The 17,724-nt window shown below is 34.0% G+C and overlaps 1 protein-coding gene across 2 annotated transcripts in view; it reads left to right on the forward strand.

The window, feature by feature from the left end:
• The first annotated feature begins 430 nt into the window (after positions 1-430).
• Positions 431-17,724, forward strand: part of LOC127733840 (myocyte-specific enhancer factor 2C-like) — a 93,191-nt gene continuing 75,897 nt past the window's right edge. Inside the window, exons 1-2 of one of the 2 annotated variants that reach the window (XM_052243244.1) lie at positions 431-569; positions 808-882. The gene's annotated coding sequence lies outside the window, so the exon portion shown is untranslated. Of the gene's footprint in view, positions 570-807; positions 883-12,569; positions 12,718-17,724 lie in introns of those variants that run through there. The other variant, XM_052243245.1, reaches the window with a different exon arrangement.

The following is a 17,724-nucleotide window of genomic DNA, read 5'->3' on the forward strand; positions in this document are numbered from 1 at the left end:
ATACCTATGCCTTTCGTCATGAAATATAAATCGCTTTGTCACGAGATGCGAAATCCAATGCATTACTTTTCCTGTCCACAAATGTTTATAAATATCAGTAATTTGTTCTGTAAATTGCTCCAGGAGGAAGTCCGATATTAACTGCAACTTTAAAATGGATTTATATTGATCCAGAAAAATTTATATATCTAGTGGTTTAAGGTGAAATCAGGTCATTGATGACGCAAATACACAAACAAGCACCGCCAATCAAGAATGTGTTGTTACTCAAGAGAAAATAGTTTCTCAAAAACGACGAGATGCGTTGTTGATCCTTGAAGAAAAAAGTTTTTACGCAACATCCGGATAAACATTACTTTAAGAAATCACTCCATTAAGGTTCGACAGCAGATTCAACCCTACAGCGTAATTAGTGTGCGTAATAATATACCGTTAATGTTCAACCTATATATACGATATAAATGTGTTTTCTCTTTCCTAAAATAGCACATCTCGGCGAATTTAGTGACAGTCGCAAGCAAAAATAGAAACAGTGAGGCTATTTTGGTTTTGATTATATAAGACTAAAGGTAAGAACATAACATTTTTAATACAATGTTTAAATTACGCTACTCTTGAAAATATTTGGGCAAAAGTTCAAGAAACAAAATTTACCATTTTCAAACAACTTTTAAAAGTTTTTGGAAGAAAAATATTTCTGAGCAAAGATAAAAATTTTCTTGACACGATAACAACTTTTCAGTGATGCACCTTAAAAGTTATTTAATGGTCATTGCGTGTATAAAAGGATCTAATGATATTTTACAGGAATTCTCACATCAGAAAGAGACGTTTTGCAGATTTTGTCGTCTGCTAGAAACGTGGAATCCACACAGAATAAAGGTAACTACTGCTTTATTTTTATTTTATGATAAGTTATGTTCTGGATTTTAGGAAAATTTAGTATAATTGTAAGTATCTAACTTTGATAATTAAACCCTAATGGCTTCAAGACAAAAACCGGGTCAGAATAGTCTGCGAGATAATTGATGTTAGTCAACTTAATGAAATTGGATAGAATTTGCGTCATCAACACGTCAAAAAGAATGGGTTGTCACTAGCAACAAATTACCAAGGTAATTGGTGCACCTTGTATCGGAAGATCACCATGAAAATTGACTCTGGTAGTAGAAAAATCGTTGACATCTCTTAATGAGAGCCTTCCTGCTCAAAATGTGATCTGTGGCATACATTGATTTTACTTCTAATTGACGGCATTGAATATATATATATATATATGTATGTGTGTATTCTTAGTAATAAATCAGCAGGTGCCTTTGGAACCTAAGTAATTAAATTGTTTTAAATATATGCACTTGACTAAATGTACTCTGAAAATTAAGCAAAATGGCATAAATATGAGCGGTGCAGTTTACTGCTATCACGTATACCGGAATAACGTGCACAAAGAAATGAAACGTTTACAAGTTTTAGAATTCAGTCTCAAGATTTACAAGACTGCTATCCACTATTAATGTAATCTACGATAGTTATTTCCTGATAAGCGAACGTGATACAAGTACAATTATTACTCTTATATGAAAAGAGGGCACATGGGGGTAAATATATGACTTAACAAGAGAAGAATCTAATTTAATATAAAAAGACCCAGTCAAAAATGTACTTCTTAAAAGCAGAAAGCTCACAGTAAACCAGATAAATTCTTTTCAGTTAAAGAAAATGATTGCCTGTACATGTACACTGTACTGTTTTACATGTTTTTATAAGGACCGTTTTATTAATTGTAAATGACATTGCTTAAAGGGATAACATTGACATATTGTTCCACAATGATGACAATGTAGCCAAATTGTATGACTATGTAATAATTGTTTAAAAAAATAGAAGAAAAGTTGTACACAAAGTAATATATTGTGAAAGTGCTTTCACAAAGTGGTAAAGATGAGGTTAGATGCCATACTGAAGGAGGGATATATTTGTTTGTGGAATACCGAGGGAGGGGGTGTTAATGATGATATTATTGGTGTGTAACCTTAAGTACTTACAATCACTTGGTTTAGATTGACAGTGGTGGCATACTTGGGTATGAAATGGCCACTAACTGAGGCCTATGTGTACCATACTGATAGAGGGGTTAGTAATGGCATACTGAACTCAGGAGAGTTAGCGGTATACCATACTGAGCGAGGGAGGGCTAGTGGTGGCATACTGAGGGAGGGAGGGTTAATAGTGGCATTATGAGGGAGGGAGGGTTAAAGGTGGCATTCTAAACAAGGGAGGGTAAGTGCTGGCATTCTGAGGGAGGGAGGGATCATAAGTGATGGCATACTGAGGGAGGGAGGGTTAATAGTGGCATTCTAAACAAGGGAGGGCAAGTGCTGGCTTTTTGGAGGGAGGGTAAGTGGTGGCATACTGAGGGAGGGAGTGTAAGTGGTGCCATACTGAGGGAGAGAGGTTAATGGTACCCTACTGAGGGAGAGAGTGTTAGTTGTAGCAGTGAGGGAGGAAGGGCAAGTGATGGAATACTGAGCATGGCAGGGTCAGTGGTGGCATACTGAGAGAGGGATGAGTAGTGGTATTTTACTGTGGGAGGGAGGCTAAGGGTGCAATTTTGGAAGTAATGAATGGGTAGTGATGACTAATGAGTAATAGTATGTAACTGGTACAAATGTATCATCTTTGGAGGAAGTGACAGGAGACTAAAAACATGTTGCCATCTTGACTAAGTTGACTCAGAACAAGTAGTCAGAAGATTGCAATCTTTGAGGGGAGTGATAGTTGATTCAAAACATGTGATCAGAAGTGTTGTCATCTTGGAGGGAAGTGATAGTTGATTCAAAACATGTGATCAGAAGTGTTGCCATCTTGGAGGGAAGTGATAGTTGACTAAGAACATATGATCAGATCTTAGAAGTGGTACCATCTTGAAGGTGAGTGATAGTTGACCCAGAACATGTGATCAGAACTTAGAGGTGTTGTAATTTTGGAGGAAAGTGATAGTTGACTCAGAACATGTGATAAGAACTTACAGGTGTTGTCACTGGAGTGAGGTTTCATATGAGGGATAAAGTCTTAAGACTGGAATAAGGTTTCATATGAGGGATAAAGTCTTAAGATTGGAGTGAGGTTTCATATGAGGGATAAAGTCTTAAGGCTGGAGTGAGGTTTCATATGAGTGATAAAGTCTTAAGGCTGGAGTAAGGTTTCATATGAGGGATAAAGTCTGAAAACTGGAATAAGGTTTCATATGAGGGATAAAGTCTTAAGATTGGAGTGAGGTTTCATGTGAGGGATAAAGTCTTAAGACTGGGATAAGGTTTCATATGAGGGATAAAGTCTAGATTCACGGGAGTGAGGTTTCATATGGGGGATAAAGTCTTGAGACTGAAGTAAGGTTTCATGTGAGGGATAAAGTCTTAAGATTGGAGTAAGGTTTCATATGAGGGATAAAGTCATTAGACTTGAGAAAGGTTTTACAGGAGTGATAAGGTCATAAGTTTGAATTAAGGTTTAGCTTGAGTGACACAGTTATTAGACTGGAGTAAAGTTTTTCTTGATGGACAAAGTCATGACTGGAGTGAGGTTTTGCTTGAGGGATTAAGTAGGTTTAGGGTAATGTTAGTAAGTAGTGGAAAGAGGTTTCGGGCAATGAGAGTAAGAATTGGAAAGAAGCTTAGGGTTATCTTTGATTTGGAAATAGGTTTCCAGAAATTAAAGTAATAATTGGAAAGAGTTTTAGGGCAGTGTTAGTTATAATTGGAAAGAGATTTTGGGCAATGAAAATAAGAATTGGAAAGAGTTTAAGGGCAATGTTAGTAAGAATTGGAAAGAGGTTTTGGGCAATGAGAGTAAGAATTGGAAAGAGGTTTCGGGCAATGAGAGTAATAATTGGAAAGGAGTTTAGGGCAATGGTAGTAAGAATTGAAAAGAGGTTTTGGACGCTGTTCACTTTTTTTTAACTTGATGCATTTTTTGCTCAAACATGGCATGCACAGAAAAAGGTGTCATATTTTTATATGAATTTGGGTTCATTTATTTTTGTGGATACCATTTTGTTGTGGATTTGGAAAATATTGTAATTATCCTCACAGAAAACAAACTACCACAGTCTATGTCAATGTACAATTTACACATCAGATGATATTGAGATTTAGACAAATATTCTTACTTGATGTTTTTATGTTAGTCCAGTCATATTAACTTGTCATGTGTGTCCACCTTAAGTATATATATGTAAATGTGACTTCTTAACCTTTGTTTACATGCTTTATTCTGACTTTCCTCTTATTCATGATTTATTTAATGCAAATAAAAACATTAAATGTTTATATTAGAGAGCCTGCACTTTCTGAAAAGCGATATGCTTGAGATGGGTTAGCTGAATAAAGGTAGTTTTGTTTAGTAAGTGTTACAGTGAGTTTCATGCTGAAATGTAAGTGTAAGGTTTAAGATTGGGCTTGGGCTAGAGGCATTAGATGGATTTAAGATCAAATCTAAGATTAGAGTTTGGTTCTGTGTAAACCTTGCAAATTGAAAAAAATGCAAAAAAAATAATTCAAGGTAAAAGCATGGGTTAGAGATGGACGAGTAATACATTTCACATTTTAAACCACTTTGTAAATGTTAAGTTCTATTTCATTTTTCGTGCCATATAGGTGTGTCTGATAAATGTATACCCAACATCTCATTTTTTGTTGTCCAGCCTGCAATTTTTTTCGCAGAAGTACAATATAATAGTGATCTTATATTCCATTGTCAGCGGGTTCACCATTTAGTCTGTCATTAAGGTTTTAAACATCAATAACTTTGTCAATCATTCATGGACTACTTTGGTCTCTCCTAGGACGGAAGTTGCAGTCAATGCGAGACATATGGATTACAATCAGGCGGGGCAGCTTAAACTCTTTGTATTAAGCTATTAAGCTTTATATATCAGAGGGAAGAAGTCACCTGGAGGCTTCATGCCTTGTATACAGATATGTCATGAAGTTTGTGTCTGTAATATGGCAATTGTCCTTGACCTCATTTTCTTGATTCAGCAGCTGCTGGAAAAAAAGCTTAGTTTTTTTGCCATGTGATTTTCTCACTTATTATGAGTAATAGGATAACTATATTTGCTATATGAGTTACTTGCAAGGTCTACATGTCCATCAGACAGGGTTCACCTGACTTCGACCTCATTTTATGGATCAGTGATCAAGGTTAAAGTTACATGAATAGGTCTGTTTCTCATATGCTGTAAGCAGTAGGTCAACTATATTTGGGGTATGGAAGGGTTGTAATATGTGCATGTCAGTCTGGCAGGTTTCATCTGAATTTGACCTCATTTTCACGGTTCATTGGTCAATATTAATTTTCAGTAGTTAGGTCCCCTTCTAAGATACTAGAAGCAATTGTTCAACTATATTTGGTGTATGGAATGTAAAGTGTACATGTCTGTCTGGCAGGTATCACCTGACATTGACCTCATTTTCATGGTTCATTGGTCAATATTAAGTTTTCCTAGTAAAGTCTGGTTATAAGATGCTAAAAGCAATAAGATCAACTTTGTTTGATGCATGGAACGATTGTAAGGTGTCCATGTCTGTCAGACAGGGTTCATCTGATGTTGACCTCATGTTGATGGTTCATTGGCCAATATTAAAATTTCAGGATTTGGTCTGTTACTGAGGACAGAAGGATTATTTTTATATCAGAGCAAAATTTTGAAAAGTTTGTTTTTCGTATTTAGAATTTTACTGCTAAATGAGCTTAGCTTATTTTGTCACGCCTTGATGAAGTTAAAAGGAGAGACTTTGGCGTACCGTTTTTGGCGACGGCAACAATTTGTTAAAGATTGTGATTAGGTCATTTTATGGGGAACCACTAATGGTAAATCATTTCATAAGTATTGGCACATCAAATTCTTCTGGAGATTATTTGGTCCCGCACCCTCAATCATGGTCTATTGACTTTATAACAATTACTTGGTTCCTTGTCTAGCCTGTGACTTCTGTCGCAGAAAGCGAGACATAGGGATTGTGATCCTGCGGTGCCAGCGACGGCAGTGTTAGCTAACTACTTCAAAGCTGAATATTTCAGAAGGTAAAAGATCTGGATGCTTCATAATTTGTATATAGATGCCTTATGTTATGAAGTTTCCGTCTGTCATATGTCCATTATCCTTGACCTTATTTTCATGGTTCAGTGACTACTTGAAAAAAATGTTAAGAATTTTTGTAATCTTAATTTCTCTCTTATTATGAGTAATAGGATAACTATATTTGGTATGTGCGTATCTTGCAAGGTCCTCATGCTCTTCAGACAGTTTTCACTTGACCTAGACCTCATTTCATGGATCAGTGAACAAGGTTAAGTTTTCATGGTCAAGTCCATATCTCGGATACTATAAGCAATAGGTCTACTATAATTGGTGTATGGAATGATTGTAAGGTGTACATGTCCAACTGGCAGGTGTCATCTGACCTTAATCTCATTTTCATTGTTCAGTGGTTAAAGTTAAGTTTTGGTCTGTTTTTAGTCCCTTACCGTCGAAGTCGAAGGGGACTTTAGGTCTGTCTGTCAGTCCGGCAAATCAGTTTTCCACAATTTTTTTCTTAGTGCTTGAAGATATTTCGGCGGCGTTGGCAGCGTCAACAACGTATTAATTTGTGATTAGGTCTAGTTTAAGGTGAACCACTAGTGGTTGGTCAATAATATTTGGTTTTCAGTTGTATTAGCACTGGCACATCTCATTTCAATGGAGATTATTTGGCCCTACCATATGTTTGTTTGGCAGTTATCATCTAACCTTAACCTCATTTTCATGGTTCATTGGTCAATGTTAAGTTTTTCTGGTTAAGTTTGTTTCTTAGATACTTTATGCAATAGGTCAAATATATTTAAAGCATGGATTGATTGTAAGGTGTACATGTCTGTCTGGCAGGGTTCATCTGACCTTGACCTCATTTTCATGGTTTATTAGTCAATATAAAGACCTAAAGTTTTCATGGTTTGGTCTGTTTCTTGTAACTATAAGAAATAGGTCAACTATATTTGGTGTATGAAATGATTGTAAGGTGTACATGTATTTCTGGCTTGGTTTATCTGACCTTGACCGCATTTTCTTTGATCATGTTAAGTTTATGTGATACTTGTAGTAAAAACTGTATATTTAGAACTATCAACATAAAATGGTCAGTAAAGCACTCACTCCTGGCCAGACATTTCAGCCTATGCACTCTTGTAATGTACTATAAAAGATTTTTTTGTAAATGAAAAAAGAAAAATGGAAAGATTATTTTTTAGCAGAGATGTAACGAAGCAATTTCAACCATGTACAAAGGTAATGTAATGCAGTTACATAAGATAGTAAGCATATAGTTTTGTACTGTTTTCAGCAATTCTTCTTGTTCTTGTTAATTTGACTTTGATTGACCTGATTAAGTGACTTGGTTTCAAATGTTTGGTACCAGTAGTTTAGAAATGAACAGCTTGTAGAGGAAGGATAAAAGTCAGTTTCTATCAATATTTCAGACTACATTATTGATCAAAGTTGGATTTGTTTTCTGGTTACCTGTTAATCAGCTTCTTATCTTCTTCCTTGAAAGTCAACAAAGTAAACAAAAATCAATGTTATAAAATCATTTATAATTTATGTGACCAAATTGCACCTCACAGTTATATTTGCAATTCTAGATCAAGAAATCTCAGCAGGCAGAAAAGCCACATAAATATCAAAGCTTAAGTTTCAATTTTATGATGAATGATTCAATTTATTTCACTAGCAGCTTAAAGTTTGTGACAAGGATGAAAGGATTTTGATATGTAGAAGTGCACATCATCTTTATTAGGTAGAAGTAATGTTATCACGGATGAATAACTAATATTAATAAGTGAATGCTGCTGCTATTTCTATAAGTTAAAATATTTATTAGATTGTTACGTAATCTGACTTATAAATCCAAGAATGTATGACATTATTCTTTAATAGCTTGCTAATGTAACATAAATTGGGTTATAGGACTGCTTTGGGATTAGCACCTCAGTAAATATCATCATTAGCTTCTGAATTATAGTGGTAGACTACTCACTGAATCTTTACAGTTGCTGAAACATTTTATATATCATTATAAAGATTTTTATGATAGAGAGAAAGTTTTATTTCTATAGCTAGAAGTTTTATTTTATATGTTTTCTAGATTTGGTCCTTATATATTGAGGACAAGTTGATGCAGATCCAGGATTTTGAAAGGGGGCCCAAACTAGGTATTAACATAAGGAGTAGAACATGTAAAAAAGTCTATGCATTGACCATATATGTAGCTCCATAAGGGAGGGGGGGGGCAAGTCCCCCTGCCTCCTCCCCTAAATCCACCTCTTACAAGTCCTGGTGTTTTGTCTCTTTCTGATAAGCTTCATTTCCTTTCTCTGAAGCATCAATCTCTTTGAATAGAAGATATTTATACTTTAAGAACTCAGTACTTCTATCCAGCCTTATAATTCAGGAATAATATGCTTCTAAGACCTGCTCTAAGAAGGCAATTGTTTTGACAAACTATACAAGTTAGTACAAAGAAAAATGAAAATTAATTTGTATGATTTAATAAGATATTATGTTGACGCCTTGATTAAGTATGAGATGAATATTTAATTATGATGGTAAGGACCTCTAGCTGGGACTTGTCAAAGGCATCTGTCAATAACAGGATATTAAGGTTTCATTCCACTTACTCTTCTGTTAACTCAGATTCTTACGAAAGGAAATTGTTTTCTGGCAAATATTGCTCAAAATATTGTAGAAATATACATATTTATCAGGGTCAATGATATTTAATGGTACTGAAGAATGATTTACAGATTGGTTGATATGGAGCCTGTTTTACATCAGAATTAAAGGAACAATATTTATGAAATGGTTTTGAGGAGCAAAATTTACTAGCTTTTTTTTACCTGTTTGTCATAACTCCTAATAGCCTTTTGTGAAAGGGACCCTAACTCTTATAACTGACCTGCTTTGTTTTATAGAAATAATTGCACTGATAACAAACAGGAGAAAAAATTGTACTATTCCTTTTACATTTGTAATACTTTAATTTTTACCCACTTTCATAGCATTAAACTGACCTCAAAAGATTTTCAAGTAAGTTGTGATTTGTGTTTGTCATTTAAGAGTTTATTTGTGTGGAAACAAATGAAGATGCTTCACAAATACATGCCTATAGCCAGGGGGTTTGGGGGATTAGAAGAGGAAACAAATGAAGATGCTTCACAAGTACATGCCTATAGCCAGGGGGTTTGGGGATTAGAAGAGGAAACAAATGAAGATGCTTCACAAGTACATACCTATAGCCAGGGGGTTTGGGGGATTAGAAGAGGAAACAAATGAAGATGCTTCACAAGTACATGCTTATAGCCAGGGGGTTTGGGGGATTAGAAGAGGAAACAAATGAAGATGCTTCACAAGTACATGCTTATAGCCAGGGGGTTTGGGGGATTAGAAGAGGAAACAAATGAAGATGCTTCACAAGTACATGCCTATAGCCAGGGGGTTTGGGGGATTAGAAGAAGAAACAAATGAAGATGCTTCACAAGTACATGCTTATAGCCAGGGGGTTTTGGGGATTAGAAGAGGAAACAAATGAAGATGCTTCACAAGTACATGCCTATAGCCAGGGAGGTTTGGGGGATTAAAGAGGAAACAAATGAAGATGCTTCACAAGTACATGCCTATAACCAGGGGGTTTGGGGGATTAGAAGAGGAAACAAATGAAGATGCTTCACAAGTACATGCTTATAGCCAGGGGGTTTGGGGGATTAGAAGAGGAAACAAATGAAGATGCTTCACAAGTACATGCATATAGCCAGGGGGTTTGGGGGATTAGAAGAGGAAACAAATGAAGATGCTTCACAAGTACATGCCTATAGCCAGGGGGTTTGGGGGATTAGAAGAGGAAACAAATGAAGATGTTTCACAAGTACATGCCTATAGCCAGGGGGTTTGGGGGATTAGAAGAGGAAACAAATGAAGATGCTTCACAAGTACATGCTTATAGCCAGGGGGTTTGGGGGATTAGAAGAGGAAACAAATGAAGATGCTTCACAAGTACATGCCTATAGCCAGGGGGTTTGGGTGATTAGAAGAGGAAACAAATGAAGATGCTTCACAAGTACATGCCTATAGCCAGGGGGTTTGGGGGATTAGAAGAGGAAACAAATGAAGATGCTTCACAAGTACATGCTTATAGCCAGGGGGTTTGGGATTAGAAGAGGAAACAAATGAAGATGCTTCACAAGTACATGCTTATAGCCAGGGGGTTTGGGGGATTAGAAGAGGAAACAAATGAAGATGCTTCACAAGTACATGCCTATAGCCAGGGGGTTTGGGGGATTAGAAGAGGAAACAAATGAAGATGCTTCACAAGTACATGCCTATAGCCAGGGGGGTTTGGGGGATTAGAAGAGGAAACAAATGGAGATGCTTCACAAGTACATGCCTATAGCCAGGGGGTTTGGGGGATTAGATCAACAAAAACACTGTTAAAGACTATTAAAGCCAATATTCAAATACTAGTTTACCTATTTAAGACAGAACTTGATGGCTCCAAATAGCCCTCCTGACAGAGACATCATGGCTATAAAGACTGAAGTACAAATGGTTGCTTAAATAATTTTAAGTTCAATGCTTCTTTTTAAGTATCATGTACAATTTCTATGACTGTGGATTTCATTTATTTTTGTGAATACCAATTTTCGTTGATTGAGGAAAGATTGTATTTTTGTAAAATTTGATTTAGTCGTTTTGCCTAAGTTTGCATACAAGCCTATACAAGCCTTAGAGCCTATACAAGCCCATACAAGCCTATACAAGCCCATACAAGCCCATACAAGCATATATAAAATTTGTACTTCGTTGAACATTTAAATTCATGCTTTATCTATACAAAAACAATCCACGAAAATTGGTATCATAGGAATAATAATGAATTCACAGTAATTAGTATAGATGCATACTTTGTTTTGACTTTTCACTAACACTGCATTTTGGATTATTGTGACACATGATTTAATGTAAAAAAAAAAAAACGTGAAGACCCATTAGTCTTATGCTGCACATTTTCATAAATCATCTTAATGGAACAAAACTTTTACAAGTTTTTTATGTTAATTTCTAATAAGTTTCGGACATTAAAAATCCACAATGTGCAGAATATTAATGTTAACTACTTGTATCTATCTTATTGTTGCTATTGGTCATACTTTCACCTGCAGCTATAAAAGTTTATTTCATTTGTCCAATGGCTAATGGAAGTGGAATTGGTGTCGTCTGCTCTTCTTTATTCATATTATGTTGTAGTTTTGTCCAATGGCTAGTGGAAGTGGAATTGGTGTCATCTGCTTTTCTTTATTCATATTATCTTGTAGTTTTGTCCAATGGCTAGTGGAAATGGAATTGATGTTGTTTGCTCTTCTTTATTCATATTATCTTGTAGTTTTGTCCAATGGCTAGTGAAAATAGAATTGGTGTCGTCTGCTCTTCTTTATTTATATTGTCTTGTAGTTTTGTCCAATGGCTTAGGTGGACGTGGAATTGGTGTCGTCTGCTCTTCTTTATTCATATTGTCTTGTAGTTTTGTCCAATGGCTAGTGGAAGTGGAATTGGTGTCGTCTGCTCTTCTTTATTTATATTGTCTTGTAGTTTTGTCCAATGGCTAGTGGAAGTGGAATTGGTGTCGTCTGCTCTTCTTTATTTATATTATCTTGTAGTCTTGTCCAATGGCTAGTGGAAGTGGAATTGGTGTTGTCTGCTCTTCTTTATTCATATTGTCTTGTAGTTTTGTCCAATGGCTTAGGTGGAAGTGGAATTGCTGTCTGTCATATTTGTTATTTTTTTATTGTTTTGTCATAATGCTTCAGGTAGTTGGTTTTCTTTTACATTTTGTCGCTTTTTATAGCTGACTATATAGTATGGTTTTTGCTCATTGTTGAAGTCCTTACATTGACCTATAGTTGCTTACATCCAAGTCATTTGAACTCTGGTGGATAGTTGTCTCATCGGCAATCATATCACATTTCTTTATTGCATATTATTTTGTTTTCATTTAAAGGATAGCCATTTTCTAAATGAACTTTTACAATTCAGAGAACACAATGAAGGATATTTACTTCAAACTATTGTGAGTTAATATTTGTTTATATATCATAATCTCTTTTGGTTTGAAAAATTGAAAATTATTTAGGGTATTCACTTTAATTTGGAGATCATTAGCCTCATATTACTAACCCTATACCTCGAGGGTGTGTCAAAACGGTTGTGTCTTTTTAAACATACTCTAATGTTCCCTTATCTAAATAATATAGCCAAATACTGTAGATGTATAACTAACACTTAAATCTCAGTATAATGGCATCATAACCGCAAAGACAAATTATTAACATCAAATTATTCATTGTAATGTACCTTAATCAAACTGGTCATTGACCGAATTAAAAAAAATATGTAAACTAATACTTAGATTTTTGATACCTTCATGCCTCAATGGAAAAAAGATTGATTAAATATATGTCTTGTCGGTTTGTTTATATACGTTTTTAAAGACGACAATCGAGGTTCCATATTAGACATGTAACGGAATGTTTGACATCTAATTATGTGTTTGGCGTTAAGTGTAGGTTTTGCAAGCATATAGACTGTATTGATTATAGTCATGTTATGCCTGGAGCTGGAAGTCAGAACATGTGAGTGTCTTATGTATTGTATTTCTCTTTATCAAATTTTCAATGGTGTTCAAGTATTTTTTATAGGAACGGTATGGTTTAAATGAGCTCGAATGTAGCATTATGTTAGCTTCTTCCTGATGTAGCGTGATTACTTTCTTCTCTTATATTTCCATCTATAATGTCACAGTGCCAGTGGCTGATTTCAGGTTAATTTGTTAAAAGGTGTACTTTACGAAGGTCAATGTCATATATATTTTATTAAAATATATTGTTTCCGATAATATTTTAGATCTTATTGATTTGTAATAGTTATCTAGAAGGTTTCAGAATTTCTCATGGTCCAAATTCAGGCATTGATGAGCAGGGTATATTCACCGGCTGGTAGACATCAGGTCTTCCCTTTGTTCTAAGTTTGAACCTGAAGTTCCATGGTGAAAACACTCACGTTTTGATATGACATACTTTTGAGTGATTTTTGCTGCTATTGTAATGATATAGATTGATAGTTTGAAAATCTGAATTATTAATTGAATATCACAAAGTTTGAGTATGTTTTCATTCATCACAAATCAGAGGTTAAAATAAATCCTATGTTTTATATGTTCTACAGTTCTACCATGTAGTTTGAATAGACAGATTCATTTTTGGGTTATTATCAGTAAATTCTATTCATCTTAAAAGGTTGAGAACAGTTATTTTTCTGTATAAGAATTGGTTGATAGGCTTGAAACCTGTTAATCATGGGTGTATTGAGCGAAACGTAATTGCAGGCCTAATTTTCCCAAAACTTCTTGACTGTAGCTGTTGTTGGTAATTTGATTACTGCAGTTTGTTGATTTTGTTTATATTTTTTCTGAGACTTCTCTAAACCACACATATATACAAGGCATTAGTATGTTCCTGTGGTATATACAGCCAGTAGAAAAATAAAGTGATGTACTAATGAGGAAAATGATAACATAGAATTACTGAGTTATTTTGTATTCATTATATAGTCTTGTCAAATTTTTGTTAAAATCTCCTTGCAGAGAAAAAATTAAGCAGAGTTCCCTTTATAGTGAAATAATGTTTTATTTTTTCCTGAATTCCCACAGTTTCTTACATAGAATTCACATTTGCACTAGATATATAAAAATTTCCTGTTTAATTTTCCATCACAATAGAAAATATTTGTGAATTGGGCTATTGTTTAACTCTTTAGGTCTGTTTTGGTCATACTAGCTCCGCACATATTTATATATTTTTATATTCATGACTTTCAAATTTTTTGGTCTGACATTTCCTGTTGAAGATAAAAACAGAAAGCATTTATAACCCACCAAATTTATAAAGTCTTATTTTTATTGACATCATAGATTTAAAAAAAAATAATTTCTTTTACTTCATTACGTAATGTAATGATCCTAGGTATATGAAGGTTTACCCTCTAATTTAAAGGGGAAATAACTTGATACTTGGAAATTATCTAGAAAATTCTTTTATTGGTCAATCACTCAATTTTTATGGATTGTTTTCTGTTTATGCAATATTTCAAATATTGTTTTCACTTATTAAAGAGAGAGTTTTTAAGAAATGAAAAGTTAAATAAATTTGTATAAATGATCAGTTATTACCTACATTATAACGGTCTATGTCTATTTTCACCTTTTATAAGTTGTTGATCTACACCTGACCAGTGACCACTTTTATTGTTACATTTTTCCCATTTAATTTTATTGTCATGATTTGAGTACCAGTTGTTGCTCCTTAACGCCTTTATAATAGCTTTTGACAATAACTTTTAATAAAGAAGTGTGCCCTTAAACCATTAATTAGCCGCTTCACCTTTATCCACTGTTGTTTCATGGATCACTAGACATTAGCGGTTCTTTTCAATTGCTCCATTAAAATTATGGATGATCATGAGGACATAGAAATTAAAGAAAGTGCTGTTTGAATAATGGTGATTAGAATTTTCGCAATAGGCTGACCTTTGGTCATCACCCTTGATCCACAGTCTAAGGACAGGTGCAGTAACTGCATCACAACATTTGGTATAATTTTAATAATTCTTAGCTGCATCAAAGGAGAAAGTATTGTTGCATGCATCTGTCCATATTTCAGAATTTTCATATCAAAATTGCATGTCTTATCCATGAAATAATGTGAATTTAATGACTGAAAGTAAATATCAACAAGACATGTCATTTCAGAATAAATTTTGAAAAAATTGGCAACAGAGAAAGCAGTTAGCATATGATGAACCAATTAATCATTTAGACATTTTCATTATTTTCGTTGAAAAAAACCAGTGTCAGTTAAGATATGTTTTTGGCAGAAACTGTGGTCATTTTTCATAAAATTTAACATGCATGACCAAATACTGCCATAAGGATTGTTATTGGCGACCATTTGGTCTGATAACAGTTCATTGGTGTTTTAATAAATCATCTCAAGAATTATCATCTTGTTTTTGTATTCAAGTTAAACGTGTCCCAATATTTAATGCTCGGGTTATCATCTTGTTTTTGTATTCAAGTTAAACGTGTCCCGTGTCCCGATATTTAATGCCTGGGTTATCATCTTGTTTTTGTATTCAAGTTAAACGTGTCCCGTGTCCCGATATTTAATGCCTGGGTTATCATCTTGTTTTTGTATTCAAGTTAAACGTGTCCCGTGTCCCGATATTTAATGCCTGGGTTATCATCTTGTTTTTGTATTCAAGTTAAACGTGTCCCAATATTTAATGCCTGGGTTATCATCTTGTTTTTGTATTCAAGTTAAACGTGTCCCAATATTTAATGCTTGGGTTATCATCTTGTTTTGGTTTTCAAGTTAAACGTGTCCCAATATTTAATGCTTGGGTTATCATCTTGTTTTTGTATTCAAGTTAAACGTGTCCCAATATTTAATGCCTGGGTTATCATCTTGTTTTTGTATTCAAGTTAAACGTGTCCCGATATTTAATGCTCAGGTTATCATCTTGTTTTTGTATTCAAGTTAAACGTGTCCCAATATTTAATGCCTGGGTTATCATCTTGTTTTTGTATTCAAGTTAAACGTGTCCCAATATTTAATGCCTGGGTTATCATCTTGTTTTTGTATTCAAGTTAAACGTGTCCCAATATTTAATGCCTGGGTTATCATCTTGTTTTTGTATTCAAGTTAAACATGTCCCAATATTTAATGCTCGGGTTATCATCTTGTTTTTGTATTCAAGTTAAACGTGTCCCAATATTTAATGCCTGGGTTATTATCTTGTTTTTGTTTGGTTATCATCTTGTTTTTGTTTTCAAGTTAAACATGTCCCAATATTTAATGCCTGGGTTATTATCTTGTTTTTGTTTTCAAGTTAAACGTGTCCCAATATTTAATGCCTGGGTTATCATCTTGTTTTTGTTTTCAAGTTAAACATGTCCCAATATTTAATGCTTGGGTTATTATCTTGTTTTGGTTTTCAAGTTAAACGTGTCCCAATATTTGATGCTCGGGTTATCATCTTGTTTTTGTATTCAAGTTAAACATGTCCCAATATTTAATGCTCGGGTTATCATCTTGTTTTTGTATTCAAGTTAAACATGTCCCAATATTTAATGCTCGGGTTATCATCTTGTTTTTGTTTTCAAGTTAAACGTGTCCCAATATTTAATGCTTGGGTTATCATCTTGTTTTTGTATTCAAGTTAAACGTGTCCCAATATGTAATGCTCGGGTTATCATCTTGTTTTTGTATTCAAGTAAAACGTGTCCCAATATTTAATGCTTGGGTTATCATCTTGTTTTGGTTTTCAAGTTAAACGTGTCCCAATATGTAATGCTCGGGTTATCATCTTGTTTTTGTATTCAAGTTAAACATGTCCCAAAATTTAATGCTCTGGTTATCATCTTGTTTTTGTATTCAAGTTAAACTTGTCCCAATATTTAATGCTCGGTAAACAGACTTGAACATCTCAAGCTAGGTTCTTGTTAAAACTAGAAGAAATGCAGGTTTAACATTTTGTATGAAGTCATTTGTTTTTAAAATTATTTTTTATTTAAAATGTGATTAAAATATATTTGTTATTTTCATCTGTTGAATTATCTACCTATGTAATAAACAAGGCTCTCTTTGAACTTGCATAAATGGTTACAATAACTCAAGTAACATGTCTATGGATTCTCAAAGTTGATATCTGTATTTTGGAGATAACTAAACGAATGGCAAACTTGCAGTTTTCGCAATTTAACTTTTTTTGCCTCAACCAAATGTTATGAAACTAATACACAATGTTTATTACCACCAAACTCAGATATAGTTTGAATATGGGTGGTGTCACTTTCACTTTCGAATTATGTCCCTTTATAAATTGAAAAAATGCAGAATTTGCCATATGTTTTATAAGAGGGGACGGGGCATCTGTGTCCCATGGAATCATTCTTCATTAATTTTTTAAAAATTTTGACAATTTCCCCCCCCCCCCCCCCAATATTTTCAATAATAAAAATATTGTTAAAATTTCTAAATTTACAGTATTTCTTTTGGAACAGACATAAACATTACTCATAGCTGTGTTTTTATTCCAGTAACACATGTTCTTACAAATTTAAAAAAGATTTGCTATGCATATGTCTTTAAACACTTGTTTTCCGTGCAATTACTCATGTATATAATCTCTATTTATTATAACTTTGATAGCATTAACGTTTAGTAAATAATTATTGATTTCAACACTTTAATGTATCCTCTTTTCCTGAAAAACTTACTATCTGATTTAATATTATGTCCTGTCACGTAAAATATTTTTATGGTTTCTTATTATTGGTACTTGTTGATTTGTTTTCTGATGTTACAGCAATTTCAGAAAAATAAAAAAAATGTTTTATATTCAAACTTTGCCAGAAAAGGAAATATAATGGATATAATTAGTAACAATACTTAGAAATACAAATATTTTTGTACTGACCCATCAGATACAGAAGTGATATACCAATGGCAGACACGATGATTATAAAAATCTTCAGAGTATTTATATGCTTGGACAACTTTTGGAATTACAGGATAAATTTT

Source organism: Mytilus californianus, unplaced genomic scaffold (assembly GCF_021869535.1).
Source record: "Mytilus californianus isolate M0D057914Y unplaced genomic scaffold, xbMytCali1.0.p SCAF_3, whole genome shotgun sequence".
NCBI lineage: Eukaryota > Metazoa > Mollusca > Bivalvia > Mytilida > Mytilidae > Mytilus > Mytilus californianus.